Raw genomic sequence first — 13676 nt, forward strand, 5'->3', positions numbered from 1 at the left:
ACCAACCTTGTGAATGTGGATTCATCAAGAGGCTTTGTAAAAATATCTGCAATCTGTTCTTCACTTGGAACAAAATGCATTTCAACAGTACCAGCCATCACATGTTCCCTTATGAAGTGGTATTTGATGTCAATGTGCTTGGTTCTTGAGTGTTGTACTGGATTTTCAGTTATAGCAATAGCACTGGTGTTGTCACAAAATATTGGGATTTTTGAGAGATTTAATCCATAATCAAGTAATTGATTTCTCATCCACAATAATTGTGCACAACAACTTCCAGCTGCAATGTACTCAGCCTCAGCTGTAGAGGTTGATACAGAGTTTTGCTTTTTGCTAAACCAAGAAATCAGTCTGTCACCAAGAAATTGACAGGTGCCTGTTGTACTTTTTCTATCAATTTTGCATCCTGCAAAATCAGCATCTGAATATCCAATTAGATCAAATCCAGAGTCTTTAGGGTACCAAATACCAAGATTTGGTGTTCCCTTAAGATATCTGAATATTCTTTTTATAGCAATAAGATGTGATTCTTTAGGATCGGATTGAAATCTAGCACAGAGGCATGTAGAAAACATAATATCTGGTCTACTAGCTGTCAAATATAAAAGAGAACCAACCATGCCTCTATAATTAGAGATGTCCACAGATTTCTCATTAGGACTTAACTCTAATTTGGTGGCTGTTGGCATGGGAGTCTTTGCTTCCTTGCAATCCAATAAATCAAACTTTTTAAGTAGATCATAGATGTACTTAGTTTGATTTATGAAAATACCTTCCTTAACTTGTTTAACTTGTAAACCAAGAAAGTAGGTGAGCTCTCCCATCATGCTCATTTCATACTGACTTTTCATAAGATTAGCAAACTTTTTGCAAAGTTTCTCATCTGTAGAACCAAAAATTATATCATCTACATAAATTTGAACCAGAATAAAGGCACCATTTACATTTCTGTAAAATAGTGTTTTATCCACAGTTCCTCTGGAAAAATGATTATCTAACAAGAATTGAGACAGAGTGTCATACCATGCCCTTGGTGCTTGCTTTAGTCCATAGAGTGCTTTTAATAAAAAGTAAACATACTCTGGAAATTCTGGATCTTCAAAACCAGGAGGCTGACTGACATATACCTCCTCTTCCAGTTCACCATTTAGAAAAGCACTCTTGACATCCATTTGATAAACTTTAAAGTCTGCATGAGCAGCATAGGCCAGGAAGATTCTTATTGCTTCTAGTCTTGCAACTGGTGCAAAGGTCTCATCAAAATCAATTCCTTCAGATTGAGAATATCCTTTAGCAACAAGCCTTGCCTTGTTTCTGGTGACAACTCCATTCTCATCCACTTTGTTTCTGAATACCCACCTTGTTCCTACAATTGTTCTGTTTTTAGGTTTGGGTACCAGCTTCCATACATTGTTTCTCTCAAATTGATTTAATTCTTCTTGCATAGCAAGAACCCAATCAGCATCTTTGAGAGCATCTTCTATGACTTTAGGTTCATCCTGTGAAAGGAATGCACTGTACAAACACTCATCTTGAGTTGCTCTTCTTGTTTGTACAGATGCATTTGCATCTCCAATAATAAGCTCAAAAGGGTGATCCCTTGTCCACTTTCTTTGTGGTGGAAGTGATTGTCTTGATGATGTGGCTTCATTATTGAAGTTCAGGTTTCCATGTTGGAAAGCTCCCCCTAAATTTGACATCTCATTATTTCTAGACTGATTGAAACTTTGAGACATTCTTTCAACTGATGATCCTTGAGGTGTTTCAACTGATCCCTCCAATGTAGTTTCAACTGATGCTTCAGTTGAATTTCCAGTAGCAGCTGTTTCTTGCACCAGAGAGTCATCAGTTGGAACATTGATTCCAGGATTAATTCCAACATTTTGAACAGTGTCATCATCATCATCACTATCATACAGATCACCTTCACCTTCATTCTCAAATCTGAGATTATCATGAAATCCTTCATCTGAGAATCCTTGAATCTTCTTATCATCAAAAACCACATGGATTGATTCCATAACAATGTTGGTTCTCAAATTATATACTCTAAATGATTTTCCATCAGAGTATCCAACAAAAATAGCTTCATCTGCCTTGGCCTCAAATTTTCCAAGATTTTCACCTTGATTTCTTAGAACATAACACTTGCATCCAAATACATGAAGAAAGCTAATTGTTGGCTTCTTTCCTTTGAAGAGTTGAAAGGGAGTTAGATTATGAGGTTTGGTAATTAGTGAAATATTTTGAGTGAAGCAAGCAGTGTTCACAGCCTCAGCCCAAAAATAAGTTGGAAGTTGAGCTTCATTAATCATGGTTCTTGCAGCCTCAATAAGAGTTCTATTCTTCCTTTCAACAACACCATTTTGTTGTGGAGTTCTTGGTGCAGAGAACTCATGAGTAATTCCCTCTTCTTCACAAAATTCTTTCATCACAGAGTTCTTGAATTCTGTTCCATTGTCACTTCTTATCCTTCCAACTTTGACATCTGGATTGTTGTTCAATGCTTTGATATGATTGATGATGATTTTCCCAGCTTCATCCTTAGAATGCAGGAAGAAAGTCCAAGTGAATTTAGAAAAATCATCAACAATCACTAAGCAATATTTCTTCTTTGAAATGGACATTATGTTGACTGGTCCAAACAAATCCATATGCAGGAGCTGAAGGGGCTTCACAATTGATGAAAGAGTTTTGCTTTTGAAAGAGCTTCTCTTTTGCTTTCCTAGCTGACAAGCTCCACAAAGTCCATCTTTGGAGAATTCCAGCTTAGGTAGACCTCTTACCAAGTCCTTCTTTACTAACTCATTCAGAGTTTTGAAATTTAGATGAGACAGTCTCTTATGCCATAGCCAACTGTCATCTGTGCTTGCTTTGCTGAGAAGGCAAGTGATAGATTCAGACTTTACAGAATTGAAGTCAGCTACATACACATTTCCTTTCCTTTGTCCAATCAGAACCACATTGTTGTCATCTTCTTTGGTGACAACACAGGCTGCAGGGGTGAAATTGACTTTGTAACCTTTGTCACAGAGCTGACTGATGCTAAGCAAGTTGTGCTTAAGACCAGACACCAATGCAACTTCATCAATGATGACATTTTCTTTAGCAATCAAGCCATATCCCATAGTATATCCTTTGCTGTCATCTCCAAAGGTAATGCTAGGGCCAGCTTTCTCCACAAACTTTGTGAGCAGGGAGGAATCACCAGTCATGTGCCTGGAGCATCCACTATCCAAATACCACAAATTCTTCTTGTGGTTTCCCTGCACACATTTCACAAACAGATCAAGTTGATTTTGGTACCCAAATTGCTTTGGGTCCAGATTTGTTAGTCTTAGCAGCCTTTTTCCACTTTCTCAACCTTTTCCTTGGATTGAATTGGTTCAATCTTTGGTTTTGGTTGAGAAATTGGAACATCAACTCTGTTTTCAAACACAGGCCTTTGAGACATGCATAAATTGTTCATTCCATGCAAGTTTGAATGAAATTGAGGCATGTTAAAGGCATTGAAATAAGGATTGAACATATATGGCGTGTTAGGCTGAGAATAAGGATTGTGAGGCAATAAACCAGGCATCATATTCATAGCAGATAAATTCATGTGAGGAACAGATGTCATGGGAATAGGCAAGGATAAATTAGGAGCAACCACAGTTTTACAATTAGCAGATAAATGATTTACACTACCACACTTACTGCAGGTTTTCCTAAGAGCACTAGCATTGGGAGTGTAATTGGTGTGCTTGTTAACTCCTATTTTGCCATTTCTATTTCCTTTCTTCTTTTTAATCTCCTCAGATTTATGCTCACTAGTATCCAACTTCTTCTTGTTCTTGTTACTAGAATGAAGGGTGTTATTAACACTATCACTGGTCTCAGAAGAACTATTCTCACCTTTAACAAAATTCTTTTTAACAGGACCATATTTCTTGTTAAGCTTCTTGAGAACACTCTTGTCAACTGATGAGTTTTTGTTCAACTGATGACTCTCATCAGTTGAGTCTTTATTCTTCAACTGATGATCATCATCAGTATTCTCATCCACCTGAACTATTCTCAGATTTCTCAAGCACTTTCTTATTCCTCTTCACTCATTTTCTACAAAGGTCTCTCTACCTTGGCATGTGGATGATATTGGTAGAAACATCCCTACCAGACTTCCATTTGGCAATAATCTCTTGTTCCTTCTCAAGCTGCTGTCTTATGATCTCTTCTCTTTTCAGAACAACCAAGAGATCATCCTTGGCTGTCTGACACTCAATTTTAAGCTTCTCAACTCAATAAATTGAGCTTCTAATACAGTTTCTATCACTAAGAAAGGTGTTAGCTTCCTTAATTCTACTATTTTCCTTAGTGAGAGATTTAAAGAAACATGCAAATGATACAATTCTGTAGACATTTCATTAATAGTAGCATTGCATTCATCTTTAGTTAACTCAACTAAGTTTGTAGTGAATACCTGACTGCTGCTTCCAGTGTTTTCTTCTTGATCTGTGGAGTTGGCCATTAGAGCTAGATTGACAAACTCCTCCTCTTCATCAGAATCATCTCCAGCTGCCCAATCATCCTTTGTGATTGAATGCTCTTTCCTTTTGTTTGAGAAGTTCATAATATTTCTTTTTGTAGTCAATGTTTTCACTTGACTTTTTCTCAACTTTAGGCTTTCTGCACTCATTTGCAAGTGACCTGCATTCCCACAATTGAAGCACTTGAATTTTGATCTGTCTACCATACTTCTATCAGACTTGGATTGCCTTTAAAGATTTTGCAGAGTTAAAATTCTTTTTGAATTTCAGTTTGGAGAATTCTTCTTGACAGGAAGGCAAGATGTTCATCAATTCCATCACTTCTTCTCACCAGAGTCAGCTACTTCTTTCTCCTTTCTTCTTCCTTTGCTTGACTCTGAGCTTTCCTTCTTTGACCAACTTCTCAGTTTCTTCAACTTGAGACTTTCCCTTGTCCTTGACAGTATCCTCCAGAGATGCAACTAGAGCACAGATGAATGCCCTTTCTTTGGCTTTTCTCAATCTCTTCATCTTGCTCCATTTCAAGCTCATAAGTCTTTAAGGTTCCATACAGTCTCTCTAGAGTATAGTCTTTAAATTCTTGTGTATTTCTGAGAGAGACTGGTCATGGGTTTCCATTCTTTAGGAAGAGCTCTTAAAAATTTCAAGTTGGAATCCTTAACTGATACACTCTTCCAAAGAGCTTTAGACCATTAACAGTTTTTGAAATCTGTTAAATGTATCACTCAAACTTTCACTAGCCTTGAAATGGAATGACTCATATTGTTGAATCAGAAAGCTGCATCTTGTTCTCTCTGACTTGCTCATTCCCTTCACAGATGGTCCTGATGGTGTCCCAAACTTCTTTGGCACTTGTGCAGCTAAATAACACTATCAATCATTTCTTGATCCAACCATTGAACAGAAGATTCATGGTTTTCTTGTCCTTGTGCACTTCTTCAGTATCTTCTTGAGAATATTCATGGATAGGTTTTGGAATCATCTTACCTACCATGTCTTCACCATCAGCTCCCATACTTGTGCAGACATTCATGGGGACATGAGGTCCTTTTTCAATACAGTTCACATAGCTTTCATCAATGGACAACAGATGCAGATGCATTCCTCACTTTCCAGTGAAAATAGTTGTCTTTGTCAAGAACAGGAATCTTCACTCCAGCATCCTCTTCTTTCCCATCTTTCTCTAGCAGTGTTGATCTGTTTCCCTGTTTGTTGGGAACCTGGCTCTGATACCAATTGTTATTTACACCAACTATGAGAAAGATTGTAGAAGGGGGGGGTTGAATACAATCTTTTACAAATTTAAAAGATTCAAGAATGATACACTAAGAACACAGTAAACAGAAAACACCAAGTATTAAAAATACGGGTGGATTGAATGATCCACCCGTGAGATTTATATAGAAGAATCTGTGGATTGTTACAATTCGCACAGCGCTGGTTCATCACTCAAACAAGTTCTAACTCCAGATTTTTCTCTCAAGTAATTTGAACACGTTCAACTGATGCTTCTAACTTGGTTAATACTCCAAGTTTTAAAAAGTTTTAGCTAGATTACAAAATGCACTCTAATCTAAAAAAAATGCTGGTCTAAGCTGTCAAATATAAAAGAGAACCAACCAGCCTCTATAATTAGAGATGTCCACAAGATTTCTCATTAGGACTTAACTCTAATTGGTGGCTGTTGGCATGGGAGTCTTTGCTTCCTTGCAATCCAATAAATCAAACTTTTTAAGTAGATATAGATGTACTAGTTTGATTTATGAAATACCTTCCTTAACTTGTAACTGTAAAACCAAGAAAGTAGGTGAGCTCTCCCATCATGCTCATTTCATACTGACTTTTCATAAGATTAGCAAACTTTTGCAAAGTTTCTCATCTGTAGAACCAAAAATTATATCATCTACATAAATTTGAACCAGAATAAAGGCACCATTTACATCTGTCAAATAGTGTTTTATCCACAGTCCTCTGGAAAATGATATCTAACAAGATTGAGACAGAGTGTCATACCATGCCCTTGTGCTTGCTTTAGTCCATAGAGTGCTTTTAATAAAAGTAAACATACTCTGGAATTCTGGATCTTCAAAAACCAGGAGGCTGACTGACATAACCGTCCTCTTCCAGTTCACCATTTAGAAAAGCACTCTTGACATCCATTTGATAAACTTTAAAGTCTGCATGAGCAGCATAGGCCAGGAAGATTCTTATTGCTTCTAGTCTTGCAACTGGTGCAAAGGTCTCACAAAATCAATTCCTTCAGATTGAGAATATCCTTTAGCAACAAGCCTTGCCTTGTTTCTGGTGACAACTCCATTCTCATCCACTTTGTTTCTGAAATACCCACCTTTTTCCTACAATTGTTCTGTTTTTAGGTTTGGTACCAGCTTCCATACATTGTTTCTCTCAAATTGATTTAATTCTTCTTGCATAGCAAGAACCCAATCAGCATCTTTGAGGCATCTTCTATGACTTTAGGTTCATCCTGTGAAGGAATGCACTGTACAAACACTCATCTTGAGTTGCTTCTTGTTTGTACAGATGCATTTGCATCTCCAATAATAAGCTCAAAGGGTGATCCCTTGTCACTTTTGTGGTGGAAGTGATTGTCTTGATGATGTGCTTCATTATTGAAGTTCAGGTTTCCATGTTGGAAAGCTCCCCCAAATTTGACATCTCATTATTCTAGACTGATTGAAAACTTTGAGACATTCTTTCAACTGATGCTCTTGAGGTGTTTCAACTGATCCCTCCAATGTAGTTTCAACTGATGGCTCAGTTGAATTTCCAGTAGCAGCTGTTTCTTGCACCCGAGAGTCATCAGTTGGAACATTGATTCCAGGATTAATTCCAACATTTGAACAGTGTCATCATCATCATCACTACTCACAGATCACCTTCACCTTCAGTCTCAATCTGAGATTATCATGAAATCCTTCATCTGAGAATCCTGATCTTCTTATCATCAAACCACATGGATTGATTCCATAAAAATGTTGGTTCTCAAATTATATACTCTAAATGATTTTCATCAGAGTATCCAACAAAAATAGCTCCTCTGCCTTGGCCTCATTTTCCAAAGATTTTCACCTTGATTTCTTAGAACATAACACTTGCATCCAAATACATGAAGAAAGCTAATGTGGGCTTCTTTCCTTTGAAGAGTTGATAAGGGAGTTAGATTATGAGTTTGGTAATTAGTGAATATTTTGAGTGAAGCAAGCAGTGTTCAAAGCCTCAGCCCAAAAATAAGTTGGAAGTTGAGCTTCATTAATCATGGTTCTTGCAGCCTCAATAAGAGGTCTATGCTTCCTTCAACACCATTTTGGTGGAGTCTTGTGCAGAGAACTCATGAGTAATTCCCTCTTCTTCACAAAATCTTCTCATCACAGAGTTCTTGAATTCTGTTCCATTGTTCACTTCTATCCTCCAACTTTGGACATGCTTGTTGTTCATGCTTTGATATGATTGATGATATTTCCCAGCTTCATCCTTAGAATGCAGGAAGAAAGTCCAAGTGAATTTAGAAAATCATCAACAATCACTAAGCAATATTTCTTCTTTGAAATGGACATTATGTTGACTGGTCCAAACAAATCCATAGCAGGAGCTGAAGGGGCTTCACAATTGTGAAAGAGTTTCTTTTGAAGAGCTTCTCTTTTGCTTTCCTAGCTGACAAGCTCCACAAAGTCCATCTTGGAGAATTCCAGCTTAGGTAGACCTCTTACCAAGTCCTTCTTTACTACTCATCAGAGTTTTGAAATTTAGATGAGACCGTCTTTATGCCATAGCCAACTGTCATCTGTGCTTGCTTTGCTGAGAAGGCAAGTGATAGATTCAGACTTTACAGAATTGAAGTCAGCTACATACACATTTCCTTTCCTTTGTCCAATCAGAACCAATTGTTTGTCCTTCTTTGGTGACAACACACAGGCTGCAGGGGTGAAATTGACTTTGTAAACCTTTGTCACAGAGCTGACTGATGCTAAGCAAGTTGTGCTTAGACCGCACACCATGCAACTCATCAATGATGACATTTCTTTAGCAATCAAGCCATATCCCATAGTATATCCTTTGCTGTCATCTCCAAAGGTATGCTAGGGCCAGCTTTCTCCACAAACTTTGTGAGCAGGGAGGAATCACCAGTCATGTGCCTGGAGCTCCATATCCAAATACCACAAATTCTTCTTGTGGTTCCCTGCACACATTTCACAAACAGATCAAGTTGATTTTGGTACCCAAATGCTTTGTGGTCCATTTGTTAGTCTTAGCAGCCTTTTTTCCACTTTCTCAACCTTTTCCTTGGATTGAATTGGTTCAATCTTTGGTTTGGTTGAGAAATTGGAACATCAACTCTGTTTTCAAACACAGGCCTTTGAGATCGCATAAATTGTTCATTCCATGCAAGTTTGAATGAATTGAGGCATGTTAAGGCATTGAAATAAGGATTGAACATATATGGCGTGTTAGGCTGAGAATAAGGATTGTGAGGCATAAAACAGCATCATATTCATAGCAGATAAATTCAGTGAGAACAGATTATTGGAGTCACATCAATCTGACTTTGAGAAGTTAAAGGCATAAAATCCAGAATGGATGCCTGTGTGTGTGCAGAGTGCTTCAGTTGTCACTTCTTAGCTTCTTTCTCCCATAGGCTTTATTGGTGAAGAAGTGGTGTCCCTCCCCCTTTTTAACTGTGTCCCTGGTTGGGACTATTTCAATAGCAACATCCTTTTGGGAGGATGCTGCTAGGGATGAGTTTGATTCCATATTAACATCTACAGTCTTTTGGGAGACTGCAGAGTGGCCAGGCTGGTTAACACACACCTCTCCATCCTTATCCTTAGGGCTTCTTTGATGTTCACCCTTTCCCTCCCCCTCACAACCTCCAGTCACACTCCCCTCAGGTTTGTTTTCTTTTGGTTTTTACAACAGGTGCCTTTTGGGAGGCATCTGAGGTTGGTTTAGAAGATTTGTTTTTAGAAGGTTTTGCCACTTGTGTGGACTGTTGATGGGCCTCTTCAACAGCCCTGATGACAGAAAGCAAAGAAGGTGAGGGTTGAGAGAGAGTAGTAGGAAATCCATGTACCTCTTTTTGCTTTCCAGCCTCCATTATTGGCAGGTACACCACCTCCAAGGAGGGGTACAAATTCATTCTGAAGAGGTCTTTAAAGACTCTCTTTTCCTGCACAAAACTGGGAAGCTTGGCTTCCTTGTTAGTAATAACCAGCTTTTTGTTGAGATGCTTAGCTAGCATCATAAGAAATCTGACATAATAAATATTCCTAGGTCTACCAGTTTTATCACCTAGTTTCTCCCCAATTTCTTGGATCATCAAACCACCAAAATTGAAATATTCATTAGTCAGGTACATGTAAAGCATTTGTAAAATCTGGGAAGTGAGAGCATTGAAATTACTAATCTTACCAGAAAATGCCTTAATAAAAGCATCACATAAATAACTCCATTCTCTCCTAAGACCCCTTCTTTCTATTTTACCTAAGGCATCAGTTGGCAGAACATAATTCATGGCATAAAGCAGATTAACCAACTGATTATCACTAGGCAAAGATAGAACAGTATCTTCAGGAATCTTAAAGCATGCTTTCATAACATCAGCATTAACAGAATAAGTTTCATTTTTAATAGAGAAAGTTAGAGTTTCATCCTTACTATTAAACTCTGCAGAGGTCCACATCTCCTCCACTATTTCATGGTAAATGATAGGAGCTTCAGTCATAGCATAAGAGAGCTGGCTTGACTTGATGAACTCCATCATCCTGTGATACTCCTTCTCCTCCACAGCTTTAGTATCCACAAATGACGCAAAGTTGTTCTTTTCATAGATAAACCCACTTGGTGCAGTATACTTCTTCATGGGTGCCATTGTAGTTACAGAGAAAGCTTGAGGAAAGATTAGAGTTTGCTTTTGCACAGAGAGAGAGAAGAGAACTTGAAGAATTCGAAAGAGTGAGATGAAAAGAAGTGAAAATAAATCAAAACACTTAAATACTTTCTCAGAAAATTGCTGTGATTGGCTGAGAAATTACCGTTGAGAAGAAATTACTCTTATTTATCTCTACAAAAATTACACACACGATCGTGTGTATAAAGTAGGAGAGAGACAAAAGAAATTTCAACGGCTCAGATCTGATAATACTTTCAACGGATGAAATAAGCGCCCCTTTAAACTTCCTATTCAACTGATGAAGATCAGTTGAAAGTGTCTTCAACTGGTGTCATCAGTTGAATGAAAAACAACGCAAGAGGATATTGTTTCAAACATCAGTTGAAACAATTTCACTAGTTCATCAGTTGAAATATTATAGACTATATCCAGAATTATAACTAATTCAATTTTGATAAATCAAAATTAATCAAATTCTGGCTGCCAAATTACAGAAAAATTCACTCTTAAATTAGGAGAAATTTAACATACCTAATTTACTTACCAACCTTGTGAATGTGGATTCATCAAGAGGCTTTGTAAAAATATCTGCAATCTGTTCTTCACTTGGAACAAAATGCATTTCAACAGTACCAGCCATCACATGTTCCCTTATGAAGTGGTATTTGATGTCAATGTGCTTGGTTCTTGAGTGTTGTACTGGATTTTCAGTTATAGCAATAGCACTGGTGTTGTCACAAAATATTGGGATTTTTGAGAGATTTAATCCATAATCAAGTAATTGATTTCTCATCCACAATAATTGTGCACAACAACTTCCAGCTGCAATGTACTCAGCCTCAGCTGTAGAGGTTGATACAGAGTTTTGCTTTTTGCTAAACCAAGAAATCAGTCTGTCACCAAGAAATTGACAGGTGCCTGTTGTACTTTTTCTATCAATTTTGCATCCTGCAAAATCAGCATCTGAATATCCAATTAGATCAAATCCAGAGTCTTTAGGGTACCAAATACCAAGATTTGGTGTTCCCTTAAGATATCTGAATATTCTTTTTATAGCAATAAGATGTGATTCTTTAGGATCGGATTGAAATCTAGCACAGAGGCATGTAGAAAACATAATATCTGGTCTACTAGCTGTCAAATATAAAAGAGAACCAACCATGCCTCTATAATTAGAGATGTCCACAGATTTCTCATTAGGACTTAACTCTAATTTGGTGGCTGTTGGCATGGGAGTCTTTGCTTCCTTGCAATCCAATAAATCAAACTTTTTAAGTAGATCATAGATGTACTTAGTTTGATTTATGAAAATACCTTCCTTAACTTGTTTAACTTGTAAACCAAGAAAGTAGGTGAGCTCTCCCATCATGCTCATTTCATACTGACTTTTCATAAGATTAGCAAACTTTTTGCAAAGTTTCTCATCTGTAGAACCAAAAATTATATCATCTACATAAATTTGAACCAGAATAAAGGCACCATTTACATTTCTGTAAAATAGTGTTTTATCCACAGTTCCTCTGGAAAAATGATTATCTAACAAGAATTGAGACAGAGTGTCATACCATGCCCTTGGTGCTTGCTTTAGTCCATAGAGTGCTTTTAATAAAAAGTAAACATACTCTGGAAATTCTGGATCTTCAAAACCAGGAGGCTGACTGACATATACCTCCTCTTCCAGTTCACCATTTAGAAAAGCACTCTTGACATCCATTTGATAAACTTTAAAGTCTGCATGAGCAGCATAGGCCAGGAAGATTCTTATTGCTTCTAGTCTTGCAACTGGTGCAAAGGTCTCATCAAAATCAATTCCTTCAGATTGAGAATATCCTTTAGCAACAAGCCTTGCCTTGTTTCTGGTGACAACTCCATTCTCATCCACTTTGTTTCTGAATACCCACCTTGTTCCTACAATTGTTCTGTTTTTAGGTTTGGGTACCAGCTTCCATACATTGTTTCTCTCAAATTGATTTAATTCTTCTTGCATAGCAAGAACCCAATCAGCATCTTTGAGAGCATCTTCTATGACTTTAGGTTCATCCTGTGAAAGGAATGCACTGTACAAACACTCATCTTGAGTTGCTCTTCTTGTTTGTACAGATGCATTTGCATCTCCAATAATAAGCTCAAAAGGGTGATCCCTTGTCCACTTTCTTTGTGGTGGAAGTGATTGTCTTGATGATGTGGCTTCATTATTGAAGTTCAGGTTTCCATGTTGGAAAGCTCCCCCTAAATTTGACATCTCATTATTTCTAGACTGATTGAAACTTTGAGACATTCTTTCAACTGATGATCCTTGAGGTGTTTCAACTGATCCCTCCAATGTAGTTTCAACTGATGCTTCAGTTGAATTTCCAGTAGCAGCTGTTTCTTGCACCAGAGAGTCATCAGTTGGAACATTGATTCCAGGATTAATTCCAACATTTTGAACAGTGTCATCATCATCATCACTATCATACAGATCACCTTCACCTTCATTCTCAAATCTGAGATTATCATGAAATCCTTCATCTGAGAATCCTTGAATCTTCTTATCATCAAAAACCACATGGATTGATTCCATAACAATGTTGGTTCTCAAATTATATACTCTAAATGATTTTCCATCAGAGTATCCAACAAAAATAGCTTCATCTGCCTTGGCCTCAAATTTTCCAAGATTTTCACCTTGATTTCTTAGAACATAACACTTGCATCCAAATACATGAAGAAAGCTAATTGTTGGCTTCTTTCCTTTGAAGAGTTGAAAGGGAGTTAGATTATGAGGTTTGGTAATTAGTGAAATATTTTGAGTGAAGCAAGCAGTGTTCACAGCCTCAGCCCAAAAATAAGTTGGAAGTTGAGCTTCATTAATCATGGTTCTTGCAGCCTCAATAAGAGTTCTATTCTTCCTTTCAACAACACCATTTTGTTGTGGAGTTCTTGGTGCAGAGAACTCATGAGTAATTCCCTCTTCTTCACAAAATTCTTTCATCACAGAGTTCTTGAATTCTGTTCCATTGTCACTTCTTATCCTTCCAACTTTGACATCTGGATTGTTGTTCAATGCTTTGATATGATTGATGATGATTTTCCCAGCTTCATCCTTAGAATGCAGGAAGAAAGTCCAAGTGAATTTAGAAAAATCATCAACAATCACTAAGCAATATTTCTTCTTTGAAATGGACATTATGTTGACTGGTCCAAACAAATCCATATGCAGGAGCTGAAGGGGCTTCACAATTGATGAAAGAGTTTTG

The sequence above is a fragment of the Daucus carota genome, chromosome 8 (assembly GCF_001625215.2).
Source record: "Daucus carota subsp. sativus chromosome 8, DH1 v3.0, whole genome shotgun sequence".
In the NCBI taxonomy this organism is placed as follows: Eukaryota; Viridiplantae; Streptophyta; class Magnoliopsida; order Apiales; family Apiaceae; genus Daucus; species Daucus carota.